This window comes from Cydia pomonella, chromosome 12, assembly GCF_033807575.1.
Source record: "Cydia pomonella isolate Wapato2018A chromosome 12, ilCydPomo1, whole genome shotgun sequence".
NCBI classification, from domain to species: domain Eukaryota; kingdom Metazoa; phylum Arthropoda; class Insecta; order Lepidoptera; family Tortricidae; genus Cydia; species Cydia pomonella.
Window position 1 is genome coordinate 15812731 of NC_084714.1, and position 20121 is coordinate 15832851.

General features: G+C 37.0%; 1 protein-coding gene across 1 annotated transcript in view; it reads right to left on the reverse strand.

The window, feature by feature from the left end:
• LOC133523708 (uncharacterized) overlaps positions 1-20121 on the reverse strand; it is a 215318-nt gene that overhangs the window by 153851 nt on the left and 41346 nt on the right. The window contains exon 2 of the mRNA XM_061859391.1: positions 6977-7014. The gene's annotated coding sequence lies outside the window, so the exon portion shown is untranslated. The remainder of the gene's footprint in view (positions 1-6976; positions 7015-20121) is intronic.

Below are 20121 nucleotides of genomic sequence, written 5' to 3' on the forward strand. Positions count from 1 at the left end.
AAAACATGGTTAAAACGCATTAACCCTACCGTAGATTACTGGGTCATCTCACTAACCGACCGTTTGATTGAAGTCCATCGATACCGCTATCCTTGTAAAAGCTAGGTCATCATAGTCATTATAAACTAAAGATCATCGAGCATCATCACAGGTTTTTACCGTATAGCTTCCGTTATCAACATTTGAATTGCTGAAGAAATGCACCACAATTACTCGGGGCGCGAATTTCGAGCCAATTTCGAGATCCTCCATTAAATCAGTAATGAGAAAATTATTCAAACCTTACGGCCCACGTATCTCGTTTTCATCATCGATGGTAAAGGCCTCAGCCAAATTACTAGTATACACGTACATCACCAACATAAGCATGCACCTCCCAGACAAAATAATAGCACTAATAGTTATTATCTTAAGGACCACGTTCAAGTTTAGCAACGGTATATATTTTTGGGATTACCTATGTAAGGCAGGAATTACGCTCAGGGGGCTTGTCTCGATTCTAAAAGGGCCGATTACGATGATCGATTGCATTTGATTCCGAAATATCTTTTGTTAGCAGTTCTGTAAATTGTTTTTAATGGTCCATGTTTTACATAATGATAATGACGCATCGTTAAAAGATCCCAATTTCTTGCCGAGTTTTGATCGATCAACTACTGAGCAGCCGCATTGATGATTTTAATTTTTAATTTTTACCTTCCACGTATTAAGAGACTGTTAAATTAACCGTTAGATTCTGTTATTTCGATAGATTACAGCAGGCAGGGCCTAGTGTGTGGATCACTGTATTGTTTCCCTTGTAAGTTTATTATAAATAATGCATCATTTTCGGAGAATAAGGGGGCGTCCATAAATTACGTGAGGTGTTTTTTTTTTCAATTTTCTGACCCTCCCTCCCCCCTTGGTGAGATGTCGTGAGATTTTATTCAACCCCCTCCCCCGTCCCCCAATCTCACGTGAGATTTTTCAGGATGTGGGTTTATTACGTAAACGCGTTGGATTGTTTATTGTAAAAAGAAAAAACAATTTGGTTCGTGCTTTTATTTACGACTAGTTTAAGCGTGTACATACAATTTGGATTAAATGGACCAAAATAGTATAATTTTTTTTTTGTTTCAATCAGAGAATAAATTGCGTGATATTTGTCGAGACCCCCCCTCTCCCCAACGTGAGATTAGATGAGATTTGACTCGACCCCCTCCCCCCTTTAATCATCTCACGTAATTTATGGACGCCCCCTAAGTATATTTTGATTTTTTGATAATTTAAAACTACTTAGCCAGTGAATGAAGTGTTCACCTAACCTACCTCTCCGTTAAATAATTTAAAGATTTCCACAAAGGGGAACGATTACTAGACCCTACTCTCATAGTGTTGTGTTCCTGCCGGCGAGTAACGTTGCCAGAGCTCAACGAGGATGTGGAGTGTTAGGGTCGGCAACACGCATGTAACTCCTCTGTAGTTGCAAGCATACATAGGCTACGGAGACTGCTTACCACCAGGCGGGTCGTGTGCTCGTTTGCCACCGACGTAGTATAAAAAAAACGATTTGGGTGGGTAGGCTAATTTTTTTTTAAAAGTGCTATTTTTTTTTCAAAAAACAATACAAAGGGTGATATTGTTCAATAATACCTACTCATCATTTCATTTAATGAAAGAGAAATTAACGATTATTTTAGTATTCTGAAGCTACCTGTCTTAAGCCCGGTTTAAAACTGCGGCTATAATTTGAAAGACTTCAAAAGGATTGACAGTAAAATTGCAGAATGAAGCTGACACGCGATGCAGAGGCTGTTCATTATGGTCTACATGCAAATGTTGAATAACACCGTTTTGATATTCTTGCCAAATACGTACACATAATTGCTTTACGCTCATGGCCCTAGTATGATACGTTCGCGAGGTAATTTAAAATCGACACAGGTAGCCATCAACTCAGTAACTTGTGTAATAAATATGTATATATATGTGTATGTATGTGTATAGATATAGCAATATCTAATAAGTAAATAGTTTGTAGGTATTACCTTAAAATAATTATTAGTACACCTACAATATGTGTTTTTAATTAGGTATATACAAGGTATATTTACTTATTTATATTGACTAATTATGAAAGCAATACTAATATAATAATACAACAAAATAAGTTTCCGGTAAGTAAATAGGTAAGACACCTACTTTTATTTAAAAGTTTCCCATTTTGTTCCAGCTTTCAGCCCACGAAATACAAAAACAAACATAATAATGTGAATAAATCTGCAAAACCTAGTATCACACAGTAAAAATGTTACTCTCTGATATGGGTCATCGCAACAGCACATAACAAACGACATAAATACTTCATAAATCAATAAACATCCAAACAAAACTTGTTATTATAGCCATAGCTATTCAATTTGCAGCAAAAACAAAGAGTGCAGAAAGTCACATCTCCGAGAGAAATCTTATCAATTACATTATAGAAATGAATAATCGATTACGCCGCCAATCGATTATCTAAGGCTATAATTTGACAGCTGTCAAAACGTATAATCTTCTAAACGCTGACATCTGAAATGCTGGCATGAACAGGATTGACTTGTATATGTGGCCAGCATGTTCTGACCCGGGATTGCACTGAGCCCTGTAGGCATTTGATGTCGATATGAATTGGCGGTAATATGTAATGCTTGTAAATCCTAAGGTACACGATGCGTGAAGTTATAATGACAAGTTGACATAGGTTTATCTGATGGTAGGGCTTTGAATACGACCATACAAAAGTGGACTTTATTTCCAAGTCGATAGAGTTTGAATAGCATTGTTTATGCATTTCCGTCCCGCATTCTGGTCATTCGCCTTACTGGTGCGATGACAATTCAATAAACTTAGTAGTTGACAATGGTCATGGTCATATTTACCCAGAGCAAGAGCGATAGTTTTCCTAACATATATTTATTTTCTCTTTTATTCTTCACACAACTTCAAATCCGTTGAAACTGTGAGGTGGCACAGTCACAGGTCACAGTAATAGTTATATATACATATTATATATTTTTAAAGTTACAACTTGTAAAAAAGATGTGTCCCGCCGAGTTTCTTGTTTGTCTCCCATTGGGATACCCCTTCACCCTTCTACAATTCAGGAGGGATTCAAATCTTCTCGGGTCAGAAGTGTAGGGTTAGAGCGGGCGTAACTTTGACGATCATAAGCGTATTTTAATATGCCTACTTGAAAAATAAACTCTCATTATCATTAGTCCACACCATCCTAACATAAACATACGATTACAATGAATTTATAAGACGTGCATACATAAATATTATATAATAGCTTTCCTATCGAATTTTCCACTAACCAAACGTGTTGGACTCATGAGAAAGTGCCGCTCAAAATCTGCGTTAAGTATGTCAATTTCCTTTACGATTCAATAACTAATATTGAAAGTCTTCTTATTCGTCTTCTTAATAGTGATACCTACGAAAAATAAAACAGCGTCAAGGATGTGAATGTCATTTTATGTAACTACCATTAAAGTCATCCATCAAGCATAAAATGATCAGCTAACAAGCCATTCGTGTAATTTAATGATTATTTTTGTTGTTAACATTTGAAAAATTATGTCATTTAGATATAGATTTGCGATTAGATATGCAGCTCAACAGTGGTTTGGTCTTGACTCCAGTAAATGTGACCGCGGCCGGCAAAACGTCCCACTTCGTCGCTTGCCAAAAGGACGAGATTTGCTTGTATCTTTATACCAATAACCTGACAAGGCGTTCTTATGGCAAGCGACAAAGTCGGACGCGTTTTGCCGGCCGCGGTCACAAATGTTGGCTATAGCAGATCTAATCGCGTGCCCATATTTACTTCTAAACTTAATTTTTCAATAGACATTATAAAGGCCAACAAATCTGTCATTCTATAATCTCTAAGCCATCTAAAAATATAAATCGCAACCTCCAGTAAGAAACCTGTCATAAGGGTCACACGTTGACCGAGACCCCCGAGTTATAAGGTCTTATATAAGACCATAAGAGTGGACATAAGAGCGCGTTAGATTGGCGAAAGCGCCAGGTGCATTCGATTTTCGATTTTCTCCGTGATATACTCGTACCGGTTTTCGTCGAGAAATTGATAACTTAGCGATTGTGTTTTATTTCTGTCACAACAGAAATACTAATTTGATGATAGCTTTCTTATTTATTGTCTCAGAATTTAAACTTTTTAGATTTTAAATAATTTCGCTCTGGATTTATAATGTTTATTATGACTGAAGGCACCATGGAGTACCTAGTTTAAGGTGCAGTAGGTCCAGAAACCGAATTTTAAAACTCTGCGCTGTCTTGGATCACAATACGGCTGTCATAAATTAATAAGCTATATTGAGGCCTTTTTCTAGGGACTTAATCGATTCGAATCTGGACTTTTTGACTTTCGCTCGATAGAAAAATCACAAATATAGGGCTTGCATTTTGCACTGTAAATAATTATAATAAATTTTGGCCAATAAAACATATGAAAATCATTTAAAAAAATGAGCATTATTATAAAGAGCAATATTATAAGTGTGCCAATAAAGAGTATTCTATCTATCTATCTAATATTGAGGGAACTCAGCGATTACTTTTTTATTTTTAAAACACAAAAATTAAATGATAAAATATGCCATCCGCGTTCCCAGGCACGTACTTCCATCTCAGTCACGCTTACGCTCAGTGAGAGTGAGAGAAGAACACGAACTTACTACACCTTAACTAAGTCTTATAGGAATTAATTAGATAGAACCTAACGTATTACACTATTATCTAAATAATAATGTTTTATTACTTATTACACAGCCTATTACAATCGTTATAATCTAACTGTTACATTCAATGTAATCTAAATGAAACTTAATTACTTGATTATCACACAATAAAAGTTTATCTATGACAAAACAATCATTTAGCCCCGGGGAATCTCGTTACTATGTTGTCGAAACAGATGAGATCTTCATTTCTTTCTGTAGTTCGTTGAACTTTAACCACACTATCGAAGTCTTTTATGACCAGTATTATGTGAACTCCCGAGGGGTACTGTTGGTACGTCTGCTTGGCTCTAATCATTGTACTGTGACCAATGACCACCTCCCAGGCCTGTAATTATGGATTATTTCACAGTTTTACGCGTACCCAGCAGCTGTTAGGTTCATTGATCTTAAGGGCTATAATATTTTTGGATTCTTTTGACATTCTGCGTTTTTAAATTTTGGATTCCTTTTATGACAAACTTTTACTTTAAGACAATCTACGTGGGATGCTGATAATAATTGATAAAAAATATCGTATGTATTTTATCGGGCCTCAAATTATCTTCATACCAAATTTCATCTAAATCGATTCAGCAGCTTATACCTGACTGTCTGTCATAGTCTGACAGAGTTACTTTATAATAATATGTAATTTATAACTATTATAAGGAGGGATATTAGTAGGGACTTATGGTTTAAAAACGGGCGTTTTGCATACTTTATGTACTTGTTTGTTGTTTTTTAGATACCGATTGGATTGGAACCGAATGCCGATGCCGCTAACTCGCTTCCAATCGGTACCTTCTTCTTCTTCTTCCTCGCGTTGTCCCGGCATTTTGCCACGGCTCATGGGAGCCTGGGGTCCGCTTGACAACTAATCCCAAGATTTGGCGTAGGCACTAGTTTTTACGAAAGCGACTGCCATCTGACCTTCCAACCCAGAGGGTAAACTAGGCCTTGTTAGGATTAGTCCGGTTTCCTTACGATGTTTTCCTTCACCGAAAAGCGACTGGTAAATATCAAATGATATTTCGTACATAAGTTCCGAAAAACTCATTGGTATTGGTACGAGCCGGGGTTTGAACCCGCGACCTCCGGATTGCAAGTCGCACGCTCTTACTGCTAGGCCACCAGCGCTTCCAATCGGTACCTACAAAACGATTACGTGTTGTTGATTGTTGAGTAAATTTCTCGTATTTACTAATGGCGTCAGTCATAAACGCGCTACAAGCCTCAATTAGCTAACTATTAATCGGTAATTTCAATGTATGTATTTGAAAGAAAGGGATAAAACATAGATTAACTAATTGAGGCTTGTAAAGTTTTATGAATACGGGAGTGTTTACGTTTACCCATCTCTTCACAAAAAGCATTGGGTAAATAGCCGTTTATTTATTATCTGATAGCTACCTTGGGTAAATATACCTTCCGCTTTTCTAGCGTTAGGGATAAAAAATATGAATAGGTGGAATATATCAACAAAATTGTATTGTATATTTCAGCTAACTAACCAACAAACCTCGACGAAAAGGTTTAATATAGGATTGTATTTGGACGCGTATATTTCTTTGGCACGTTCTCTAGTCCACTCCATGTACTTCTTACTTACATACATAACTACCTGCTGGCATTCATAATAGTAATAAGAGCCACCGTCATTTCCGACGGAACCCGGTAGTGCCAAGGACGCCACTTCCATAGGTTTTTTTTAACGATACGACTTCCTCAACGTGCATTGTTTACGTAATTACATTACACTTGGTAAGTTTCTGATTTTCTAATTAATTTTACGAATACTAATCAGATTTTTATTCAATTTAAATACCTATGCATAGGTACAGTCACGTCTGAAAATATCGGTACGAAAAATGTGCCTTAAATATGTATACACTACCTTAATATATGGGGAATAAAATCGTGTATACATATTTTTGGCACTTTTTTCGTATCGATATTTTCAGATGTGACCGTACATGTTAAAATGGTTAACTGTCATTTTATGCTGTTTTTGTCATTTTGTGCAACAGAAATTGCAGAATAACAAGACCTTACCAATTTCTTGAGTGGAATCATATTTCAATATTTTTAATAGCTATTTCAATATTACGTTCAATTTGTAAGTATTAGACGTCTACCAGCAAAATGATTACCAAAACGATTATCTAGTTTTAATAAAATTAAAAAACAATTTAAAAGCTTACCTTGAATGAGAGAAGAACGCCACAAAACCGCTCACAAACTGTAATTAAGAAAAAACGTGATTAGAAAATGAAAAAAGAAAAACATTAAGGCAAGATGTTGTATCAACGATAAATGTGATTAAATGTAAACAGTAACGCCCCCTACGGAAGTTACGACGGTGACGAACAAATTAAGTAACCTAAGATACACAATATATTACTGGGATCGAAAGTGAAAAGAACGAAAGTAAGAGGTGATCCAACGAGTTGATAGGCGGCCATTTTGACAAAATAAATGATGCGACTGTGTGCGTAGAACCTGTTCCTAGTGTAGGTGTGGTCAAGATTTGTATGGATGATGTTTGATATTATAAAAAGTGTATTGAATCATACTTCAGATTTTGTAATAGACGTAACTAATATAATAGAAAACCTGTAGAGCGAGAGACTCGTACAAGAAGAAATTGAACTCGATTCTATCGAGGGAAATGGTTAAGATAAATCATCCCTATATTATGAAGACACGCGCAACTCGTTGAAATTTATTATGGCGAGTTAACTTTACGCATATAATTGCCGTGATTTCTAACATGCATTCATTATTATTGACGCGCATGACATCTCCATCATTAATTTTAATTGGTTTAATCAATCTAAGTCTCGCATTAATGAAAACAATTACAAGTGATATTAACTTAGAATGAGGTAACATCACCGTTAAGGCGCCAAACTTTAACATTATAAAACGAAAAGAAAGAATCTAATTGTTACGCAAGACAAGTCATTTTTAGGAGTTCGTGGGGACAATGACTCCAAACTCGAGTCAGAAGATACGAGGCAAAAAAGGTCTTAGAAGAATTTTCTAAAATTGAGAAACATTGTGAAGTAGGTACATTTTGTTATTTCAGATGCGATGAAACTTTAATCGAAAAAACCCAGGGTTTTCCATGTTTTGTTTTATAATGCCTTTTATGTAGACTGAGACATTGAGATTAAAAATGTACGCAGCTGTCAAAACAATAGCTAATCAACAATGGCCTTATGGAAGGTGTCGACCACCCTGTTTGCGTGCAGCCTTGTGTGTTATCGTACCACAATTTCTCGACAGATGGATAGCCGCGGGCGTGACGAGGCATCTGGCTTTGAACTCGACGTCACCTTTATTGAATTTTAATAAGACAGCCGTATGTTAGCTTTTGTGACATCGGTAAGGACAAGAAAGTAGTGTTTTAACAACTGATTATGGATGCAAGTGAAGCTTTGTTTGTCGAATAAGGAAATTTTTTAACAATGTTTTACCTCTTTTGTCAGTTGTGTTTTTGAAGGTCTATTAGACTGCATTCTTATGACGGAAATTTGAGTAGGTAAATCGTGACTAGTTAACATTGGCAGCTTACGCAAGCGGAGCAGGATATAGCTATAGAGCTTTATTAAATAATCAACGTTAAATCCTAGTCCAATGGATTAGAGCTATCAATAACTAACGATTAACTGTAACCTGTAACTTTTATAGTTATCGTTAACACTTACGTAAACGTTTGAGTGATGGAACGTTGCACGTGATGGATGTATTTTAAAATAAAAGAGCGTGTTATGTCGACAGTACAAATGAAAGAATAACGATGTGTTACGAAAGGCCGTAAAAGCTATTTTTGGAACTGTCAAATCTGCTCTAGTTTTAGTTGTAAACATCTTTGGTTACCGGTTACCGCATACGGATTACAGAAAGAAGCGTTTCAAATAGAAGTTACGCAGTGAAAAGTTGAAAACTTATTAACTTTGTGATCACTAACTATGCCGAAAATCATAAAAAATAAGAGCAAGTAAGATTTGAGATCTATAATAATAAGATCAATGTTATTGCCAAAGGTTAAACAAGCAAGAGTTACCAAATATTATTGTGATCGCGAATTAGTAGGTCAAGAAGGTGATCAACCTTGAATCATCGGTCAGATCGTATGGATTTTAATATTGATGTTCATTGCAATTCTAATACTACGCAGGACAGGTGACCTTAGAGAAGAACATTCTATGTTCATAATAACTGGGTCACCTTTTACATTTGCATCGGACTAATTAACTTCTTTTAAAAACAGTAAGGTGTGTTGGGATAAGATGGAATGGATCCTTGATGAGATGAGCACTGTTGAAAACACCGCACATTAGGAGGCAAGAGAAAATAATAGACTTTCTTATTCCATAAATAACACTCCAGTAATACGATAACCGAGGAATGAAAAAGGCCTTCTAAAAATACCTTTTCATAAAAAAGAACTGGTAGAAGTATGTGAATGGTGGCGGGATAAAATCGATATAGTTTCTAAGACCATGTAATGAAAGCTGTGCGTTATGGATGATCGGCAATAGACAGGTTTTCGAACGTTAAAAACTCGACATTGATTCTCTTTTGAACCTTCAATATAATAAAATAAATATTATAGGACATTATTACACAAATTGACTAAGTCCCACAGTAAGCTCAATAAGGCTTGTGTTGAGGGTACTTAGACAACGATATATATAATATATAAATATTTATAAATACATAGAAAACACCCATGACTCAGGAACAAATATCCATGCTCATCACACGAATAAATGCCCTTACCAGGATTTGAACCCGGGATCATCAGCTTCGTAGGCAGGGTCACTACCCACTAGGCCAAACCGGTCGTCTACAATATATAGATACGAGTATATAAAAAAAAGGTTTAGCTAAATATGTATTTTACTCTTATCTTACCTGGGTATGTAGTAAGTAAGTAGTGCCTTATGCAGTTGAGATCAGGTACTTTTTGATATAAAATGTTCATCCTACCCCTTAAAGAGTTGCTGAGTAAAGACGAAAACGTGTTGTAAATTCTAGGGTATGAAAACCAGCCTTGTTTAGATGTAATAAATCAAATAAAATTCAAAGAATACGTTACTAATATTTGTATCTTTTTTCTTAAGTTCTATGAGATGGAGTAAGGTTGAAAATCGTTGAGTAGATTACGATAATACAGTGTTCAAGAAGTAAGTCACAACAAATAAGGATTAGAATAATAGGTAAGCCAAGCAGAACAACATACTGCATACCGAACTGTACACAATCTGTGTCTGCCTCATTATGCCACAGTTGTCTGTTCTAACCTCTGCCACTTGTAGCACATTACTTGCATTGTCTGGTAACGAAGCTGAGACAGGCCTTGTTAGAGTTGTTAGCACAGGATTCAAACGTGCACTCTATTTTCAAACGGACTCTTTGAAAATGGAACGCCGGCAGGTAAAATTATTGCATTTGTATCGAGTCAGGAAAACAGCCGGTGAGTGGTGCAGAAAGTTTTAAATCGATTTCGATGCGTTGTCACGACATTTCTAAATATGGGTCGCGATAAAAGTGTACACAATACCAACCAATATTACGTGTATATTAATACTTCCTGAAATATGATATGTAATGTGTAGCATCAATTTTAAAGAATCCTTGTTTATCAATGGAGAAGATTTGATATATCAGACCTAAAAGTATCATAATTTAATTACCTCGAAGTACTTAATGCGTGATCATAAACATTTGAATAAAAAACTACAGTATTTTTCTAAGTGTCAGATTATCCAAATAACATAATTCATAATGAAAGCTCCATGAACCATTATTTCATTTCCATCAGCCAAAGGTCAATTACTCGGCCGCAAAGCAATTTGAACTAAGCCACTTTCTTCTAAATTTGAAGTTGGCTAATCAAAAATTCCTTATCCATCGGCATTGCTCTTGTTTGCATCATGTTTGAGGTTATATAAGCTTGCGAACCGGGCTCTCGCCTCCATTGTGACATGGGAACACGAGCTTTCTACCTTGTAATATAATTTCTGCAAAAACATTATTATGATTTTAATAGGTATCTAGATCTAGTCTTCGAGACGTCGAGTTGGGAATATTTTGCTTACTTTGATGGTAACACTTCCAATGCTGATTATATGAAAAGGTTCGATCGATACTTTTAAGCTAATTGTGTAGGTATTATTTTTCTTTACATTATAAATTATAACTTGTGTCTTTAATATGAAAGCCTAAATCTTTTAAATGGTTTCGGTAATTGTTAATCAGGACCGTGATCCAATGATGGGATAGCTTCGCCGAGACTATACTTATGTCCAACTTGACGCAACCTTAAGCTTCTTACCTTTTTTTCCTTGCAAATAAAGAGAGAGCATCAGTTCACACACTTGTCTATCTTATTTAGCTGATCTCTTGGTCTCCATGCCCTCTGATAGATATCATGTAAATTTCTCTTCGTCTCCATCATAGTTTTTATCGGCAAATATCATCAGAACACGTAATCGATTGTACTGAGCTACCTGTGATAGATGGACAAAAAGCGTTTAATCATTGTTTACAACGTGCTGTCACTTTCTCGCACGTCATCTTACATATATGTTTGAAAGCGCAAATATGTGATATATGAGAACAATAGTGTACCTACTCGTAAATATCTTGAGATCTATTGTTGATTTGTTGAGTACCTAACTACTGATTACGCCGTAAGGAACAGAAAACATAGAGTTAGAAACATGGACTAAAAGGTTTTTGAAGTTCCCAATCCGCATTACATTGGGTCCATGAAGCATACGTACTTAGTGAGGTCATCAGTTCTGTTACAAAGATTTTTACTTATAAAAAAGAAATAGGTATAGACCCCTTATTATTCATATACATATATGGGTTGAAACTTGAAACTTATTTAATGCATTACTTACAATTTAATTTAACGTAATTTGCTGTCTCAGTTTTGCATAATTATATATACTCGTAATATTCGACAAAGTTATAAAAAACATGAGAAAATACACGACCTGTAAGGCTAATATGGTCGCCTCTTTATCACTTGTCACTATGCCTGTCACGTTCTAACAAGTATGTAAGTGCGAAAGTGACGCATGGCATAAAAATGCGACCATGATACCGCTGCTGTTCAACGAGATTTTGATCACTATTTATTTATTTTTCTTTTTTACATGGTTGAATCTTACATAAAACAAAAGCTGAGTCTTTTATTTTTCTAAAAGATATGTAATGCGTGTATTGGATAGCCAAAATTGCAACTGTACATGTTTTACCAAACCGACTCGTTGGATGGCAGTCAAAAATAAGCGTGTTACTGTAAAGTGCATTAACTTTGAATGATATTAAATTTATTACCTGAAGCACAAAGTTCTGAGAGAACTAAATGCTGGTGTTAAAATAACGCTCTCGTAAAGTAGGTTTATACAAATAAACAGTTGTACCTATTTTATTAATGTGACACTGATTTTTACTCCCTTTTCTAAAGTATAATTTTTCAGAATCCTGCCTGGTATTTGCGTTTAACGACAAGCCCAAAGTAGACAAATAGTAAATAAACTTGCTATCTAAATTTTAAACCAATTATATTACGTTTAGATCAGTATAAAACAAGTTTAGAAATCATGGCTAACTTATTTTACTAAAAACTTTGTATTATATTTTATCAGTCAAAACCTCTGTGACAGAACTTATGACCAGGGCGGCTACCGGGAAAATCGTAATTCGTCAATTGCGGGCATTTTTCTCTGTCACTCTAATTACGTCTTAGTGAGAGCAAAAGAGAAAGATCCCCGCAATTTGCAAATTTCGGTTTTCACGGTACTGCCTAATACTAAGTACTAATAATAGTACTAATAAAAAGTAATAATAATAAGTACTAATGTAACTATTTTACGAGTTTAAGTAGTACTTAAACATGTCAATTACATTACAACTTACGATAAACCAGTACACATAATTTCAAATTAACCGTTTTAGTGAGGTAACGCAGGCATGATAAACTAAAAACATATTATGTATTTTCCATCTCATGCAACGGAACCCTTATAACAAGAAATTGATTGGTACCTTGCACGTACGACGATGTTAGAGTAGTCAATTATAGCGTGGTGGGAAGCGCCGTGTGAAAATCGCTAGAAAGGGATTCTGTTAAACCTAATGACAGCTTATGAGGTAAACATTAAACAATCAAGCAACAGTAAGCTGAGGTAATTGTTATCAAAGTGATGTAACGCAACGCAACGTTTATGTATTAGATATACCTATTTTTTTTTCGGCGTTTCCCTTGACTACTCAAAAATGCAATACGGCAAAGCTCAAACGTCCGCGGTTAAAAAGGTCAATTCTGCCTTACACCGAAATCAAAAGTTTGTAGAGTCTGTTCATAAAGAGTCATTGGGCCCCATACATTCCACGACTCTTCTCTTTCCGCACAGACTCTAAGTAGCGTCCTTATATTTGAATTATTTGTAATACTACCTTTTGCTATTTGTATTTATTGTGTAATTGACAATTTACAAATTGTGTACACAGTATATACCTACAAAATTGTGTATTGTGTAATCGGTAATTTATAAAGCACATATGGGGTCAGTACTTGCATTAATATTTGACTTTATAAATATTATTATAGGACATTATTACACAAATTGACTAAGTCCCACAGCAAGCTCATTAAGGCTTGTGTTGAGGGTACTTAGACAACGATATATATAATATATAAATATTTATAAATACTTAAATACATAGAAAACACCCATGAGTAAGGAACAAATATCCATGCTCATCACACGAATAAATGCCCTTACCAGGATTTGAACCCGGGACCATCAGCTTCGTAGGCAGGGTCACTACCCACTAGGCCAAACCGGTCGTCAAAATCGAATTTATAGTAATAATATTACTATAAGACAATAGTATTATTTTACAGTTTGCCATTTCCTTTCTGCTTAATACTGCAGAAACTGTTTCTCGTTTATGTTAGAATTTACGCATTATAAATTATACCTACAAGTACAGCCTTTCTAAAAGGAAGTCCATTTCCTAATCCATAAAATACCTAAATAGGCATTCTCACACAAGTTTACTCAAAACGGAAACCTAGAACACAAACAATCGATTTATTACTCGGACTTTGACCGCTGTACACCAAACATCTTATAATCTTACAGCTGAATTGACCAATGCGATTTTGTCCCTTACTCCATTGTTTTAAGGTAACTGTATTTTACAAGATTGCAGGCTGGATGTCATTTCAATCGCCTCCTGTGCGTTGAGAACCAGTATAAGAGTGGTCTGCGATCCCGTATATTTGTTATTCTTTGAGGTTATGCTGGTTATCTATGGATGTTCTTGCGCATGAGAGTACATGGCCCGTACGTTTCTCTATTGACGGAAACGATTTCTGCGTGCCAGCACGTAGGTGCATGATTGGGCCGTTTCGTTAGATACGATATGCGATTTACTCGATTTAACATGTATCTGGACGTGCTTAGTCTATGGCTGATATCGATATATTTTTTTAAATGACAGTGATTCATTTTGTAAAATGTATTGTTATCAACATAAAGCATTGGAGATTAAATTAACATGACAATGCACTTAAAATTTTAACATACATACGTGAATGTGTTTTTATAATTGCAAAGTATATATGTATTTTTTTTATTTAGCAAAAACGTCTGCAAGCGATACCACAATACAAAGTACAAACATTATGGCTCAAGAATTAAAATCCACGACTGTACGTAAAATATAAATTATTTAATGTACCTACACAAAAGGATTTCAAAATACTTAAACATGCAATCCGGAGGTCGCTTCAAACCCCGGCTCGTACCAATGAGTTTTTCGGAACTTATGTACGAAATATCATTTGATATTTGCCAGTCGTTTTTCGGTGAAGGAAAACATCGTGAGGAAACCGGACTAATCCCAACAAGGCCTAGTTTACCCTCTGGGTTGGAAGTTCAGATGGCAGTCGCTTTCGTAAAAACAAGTGCCTACGCCAAATCTTGGGATTAGTTGTCAAGCGGAGCCCAGGCTCCCATGAGACGTGGCAAAAATGCCAGAACAACGCGAGAAAGAAGAGAAAAGGATTTCTAAATTACAATCAGAACAATGTGTAAAGGCGAAAGTATCTGTATAAGGGATCTCTTCCAGTTAACCTTTGACAAAGTCTGGAGGGTTTTGGCCTTGGGTATCAAAGTATAGTAGCTGGAGCTAGGAGGACTAGGAGCTAGCTCGATTTTTTGACGACGATGTTCCATCTTCTGGATAGGGAGCTTTCTCGGTATTCTTTTAATTATTACTTATACAGGTATTCTGGATAGTCTTGAAAAAATGGTGCCTACTCTAACTGACTTACTAGACCAATAAAAATAACTCTCTTAATACATGTTTCAAGTATATATAAATTATTAACCTAATAACCACGACAAGTTGCCTGGCATTCCTAAGCCTTTCATATGGACATATATGGATCGGTTGCGTTTTGCGTTGCAAACAGGAAATATCGGATTAACATTACAATCCACGGGTATCGGTTTTCATTAATCGATATTTAAGTAAGTATGTATATTTAAATTGAAGGCGTCTGCGAACGATCAAGCTGACGAGTCAGTTTACGCCACTATTGGTTCATTATAATAAATTATTAGAAATTTGTTTTTAAATAATTAGGTGTGGGTCTGACTATTTTTGTCAATGAAAATGGGCGTCCTAACAATGAGGATTTTATAGCTAATTTGGTACATAGAAACAAATTATCCAATTATCAGACCGTATCCTCTCCTCTCCATATTTAAAATAAATGCTTGTTATGTTTTATTTTGTATCAGAGTCGTCATTCGTTCACTGTAAGTAAATCATGTTCCCACTAAAAACCAGCGCCACGGAGGTTTGCTTGTAGCTTTTGATTAGTGTAACGATATAGTATAACAGTTACTTTTATCTGCCTATCCGTTATCTTTCATCTTCCATATAATTATAAATAATAACTCTTTATTTATTCAAATAAATATCATTTGTTGTATAATGTGTATATTTGAGATTGTTACGTTTTTTTTTTTAAATGTACCAATGGTTGAGAAGCAATTTTCTTCTAGCATAATGTACTAATTTTTCGAAATCAAATTATGTCATGTTCCGTTTAACATACTTAGTTCATTTTGACATTTAAATTATCACCTGTAGGTAAAACCATTTTTAACATGCACGTATTGGTCGTAGGTGACCAATACTTTTGTAGCTGCTGCGCACATCTCCGCGCAAATTGTCTGCGCGGTTAGAAAAAGTCTGCGCGACACTTCATTCGATTATTGTCATTGATAATTAAAACTCAATTTTAAACGATAATTTTCATGTTTTAATATCGGCCCTTAAAGTGGTGACCCCGCATACAGAGCAGCACCCAGCCTTCTAAAAACATGTCTTCAGATAACGAAAACAATGAAAAGTTTGAACCTGCAGTTTCGAGCCCGATTCAAGAGCTCTCAGGTATTGCGACCAACATTCGTATTCCACCAATATGGCGCGACCAAATAAAGCTTTGGTTCGTGCAGTTTGAATCTATCGTCGCCCCTCTCAAGAAAGGCGACCAGGCAATGTATGAGCTCGCAATAGCAAAATTAGAACGTCACGATTTGGACGAAGTAAGCGATATTTTATTAAAACCGCCTGAAACCAACAAGTACGAAACATTGAAAAACCGATTGATTACCGTTTACGAGGAGTCTAAAGAACGTAGTTTGCAACGTCTTTTGTCCGAAATGGAGCTCGGCGACTTAAAGCCATCTCAGTTACTGCGCAGAATGAAAACCCTCGCCGATAGCAACGTCTCCGAAACGGCTCTCCGCATCCTGTGGTCCAACCATCTGCCTCTATCCGTCCGATCCGTCGTCGCCACTAGCGATACAATTATGAAAGACATTAACTTAAACGATATAGCACTGATGGCAGATAAAATTCTAGAACAAACACGTAAAGAAATATCGGCAATTTCGGTACAGCCTTCTACTTCTACGACTGTCAGTCAAGTTTCTCCGCCGCAGAAAACGTTAGAAGACAAGCTGGACTATCTTGTTCGTGAAGTCGCCGAGATCAAGATTCAACAAAAACAGTACCGCCGCAATTTATATTCAGCTCCGCAATTCAATGCTTCGCGATTTAGTCGTCCCTATTCTCGCACGCTTGCCAATTTTCAAAACCCTCAACATTCCTCGAGTGACATTTGTTTTTATCACCGACGTTTTGGCAACTCAGCATATAAGTGCACAATCCCTTGCAATTTCAAGAAGAGCAAGGAAAACTAGTGCCTGCGTTAGCTGAGGCGGAAACTAGCGCATGGGATACTTCACACCGCCTGTTCGTTACTGATCAAGACACAAAAATTAAATTCCTCATTGATACTGGCGCAAATATATCTGTCATTCCAAAGCCTAGAGGATTCCGTGGCCAATCGACCTCCTTCAATCTGTATGCAGCAAACAGCAGCGTAATACCCACTTTCGGTGAGAAGATATTGGACTTAGATTTCAATTTAAAACGTTCTTTTAAATGGAAGTTTATTATCGCAGCAGTCAGTAAGCCAATCATCGGCGCTGATTTCTTGAAGTACCACCAATTGCTAGTCGATCTTGACGGACGATGTCTGGTCGACAAGAAAACAAACCTTGCTGTCAGAACTCCAATCTGTAAGACTTCGCAACCAACGATCTGCAGTATTGATCTTGAACAAAAATATCATCACATTCTCAGTGAATTTCCCGATATTATAAGGCCATCCTCAATGAAGAGTGCTCCCAAGCACAACGTCGAGCACTACATCGAGACCAGTGGAGCTCCCGTACATTCACGCCCACGCCCGTTACCCCCACATCGGTATCTCGCGGTCAAAAAGGAATTCGATCACATGATAGAGCAACAGTTATGTCGACCTAGCAAGAGCCCCTGGGCAAGTCCACTCCACGTTGTGCCTAAAAAAAATGGTGACATACGAGTCTGTGGAGATTACAGACGCATAAACACTGTGACAAAGCCAGATCGTTACCCAGTTCCACGACTAAGAGATTTTACCTATCAACTTCATGGTATGAATATTTTCAGTACAATCGACTTGAACCGGGCGTATCAGCAGATACCTATGCACAAAAATCATATCGATAAAACCGCTATAATTACTCCGTTCGGTCTTTTTGAGTTTCCAATGATGAGAGAAGGTTTAAAAAACGCCGGACAGACGTTTCAAAGATTTATTCACCAAGTTCTTGCCGGTCTAGATTATGTGTTTCCATTTATCGACGATATCATCATCGCGTCAAAGGACGCCAAATCTCACGAAAGTCATCTCCGGACAGTCCTACAACGACTGAACGAATACGGTGTCACAATCAATCCCTCAAAATGTGTGCTGGGTAAAGAATCTGTCAAGTTCCTCGGCTACACAGTAACACCGCACGGAATTAAACCACCAGAAGACAAAATTCAAATTATTAACAGTTACCCAAAACCTGAAAATATCGAACAACTACGAAGGTTTCTTGGAATGGTCAACTTTTACCACGACAGCCTCCCTAACGCAGCACAAATTCAAACGCCATTAAACGTATTTTTGCACAACTGCAAGAAACGCGATAAAACTGTCATACAGTGGAACCCTGAAGCGGATGAAGCATTTGACGCATGTAAGAAAGCTATAAACAATGCAGTGATGCTCGCTCACCCTTCTCATAGCGCGCCTATAGCTCTTTTTTGTGACGCTAGCGACCAGAGCGCGGGAAGTGTACTTCAGCAACGGGTTAATAATAAATGGCAGCCGTTGGGATATTTTTCAAAAAGATTTTCAAGTGCCCAGCAAAAATACAGTACGTTCGACAGAGAATTATTGTCTATATATATGTCTGTAAAACATTTTAGAAAAATATTCGAAGGCCGCGAGTTAATCATTTTTACGGATCATAAGCCGCTGACATACGCACTTATGAAAACGTCATCTGAGTCAGAAACTCCCCGCCGTTCCAGACAGCTGTCATTCATTACCGAATTTACCAGCGATATCAGGCATGTAAGTGGTCAAGATAACGTGGTCGCAGATGCTTTGTCACGCATTGAGACTATCACCACGCCATCTGTAATCGATTACGATAAACTTTCACAATTACAGCAGAATGACAAGTCTATCAAGCATTTATTACTAAAACAGAATATTGTATTAAAGAAAATCATTTTGCCAAACTCAGCAGAACCAATATACTGTGAAGTTTCTACATCCGCCATTAGACCTTACATACCTGAAGATTTACGCCGCATAGCTTTTGATGCCGTACACAATATAAGTCACCCAGGTATCAGGACTAGTAGGAAGATGATACAAGAGAGGTTTTTTTGGCCATCCATGAACAAGGATGTCGGCATTTGGGCTAAAACTTGTATCCAATGTCAACAATCAAAAGTTCAGCGTCATACGTACAGCAACGTCGGATGTTTCACACCAAGCGCACGTTTCCAACATATACATACTGACCTTGTCGGTCCTCTGAGTATTTCATCGGCTGGACACCGGTATTTACTCACAATTATAGACAGGACAACGCATTGGCCTGAAGCAATACCCATTCGAGACATAACTGCTGAAACTGTGGCTAAAACTATATACGAAGCATGGATCGCACGTTTTGGGTGCCCATCAACTATAACAACTGATCAAGGCCGTCAATTTGAAAGTGAACTTTTTTCATCATTGACTAAATTACTTGGCATTGAAAGAGTGCGCACTACAGCATATCATCCAGAGAGCAATGGTAAAATTGAACGATGGCATCGATGCCTTAAGGCAGCTCTTATGGCGCGGCTGTGCGATCGAGATAAATGGGTCGAAGAACTTCCCACTGTCCTGCTTGGTCTACGCTCCGCACTGCGTAGTGACTCTGGTGTCAGCGCGGCCCAACTTACGTATGGCTGTTCACTCCGTTTGCCAGGAGACTTTATTTCATCATCCATTTCTGTAAATCCTGTCATAAATTTTGGTTACGTCGAACAACTTCGGCAAACCATAAATGATCTCAAGCCTACGCAAAAAGTGCACCCTAATAGTAAAGGAATTTTTGTGCATGCTGATTTGGAAAATTGCGAGAATGTTTTCCTGCGAGAAGATGCAGTGCGCAAGCCGCTGCAAGCTCCATATAAAGGGCCCTATCCAGTATTGAAGCGTAGTAATAAAGTTTTCACAATTCAATTGCCGGGACGGGCTGTCGCAGTATCTATTGACCGTTTAAAGCCCGCCTACACGGTGAATCCGCATGAACCTGGTAATGAACCTCCGGCAAAGTGTACTCGGTCAGGT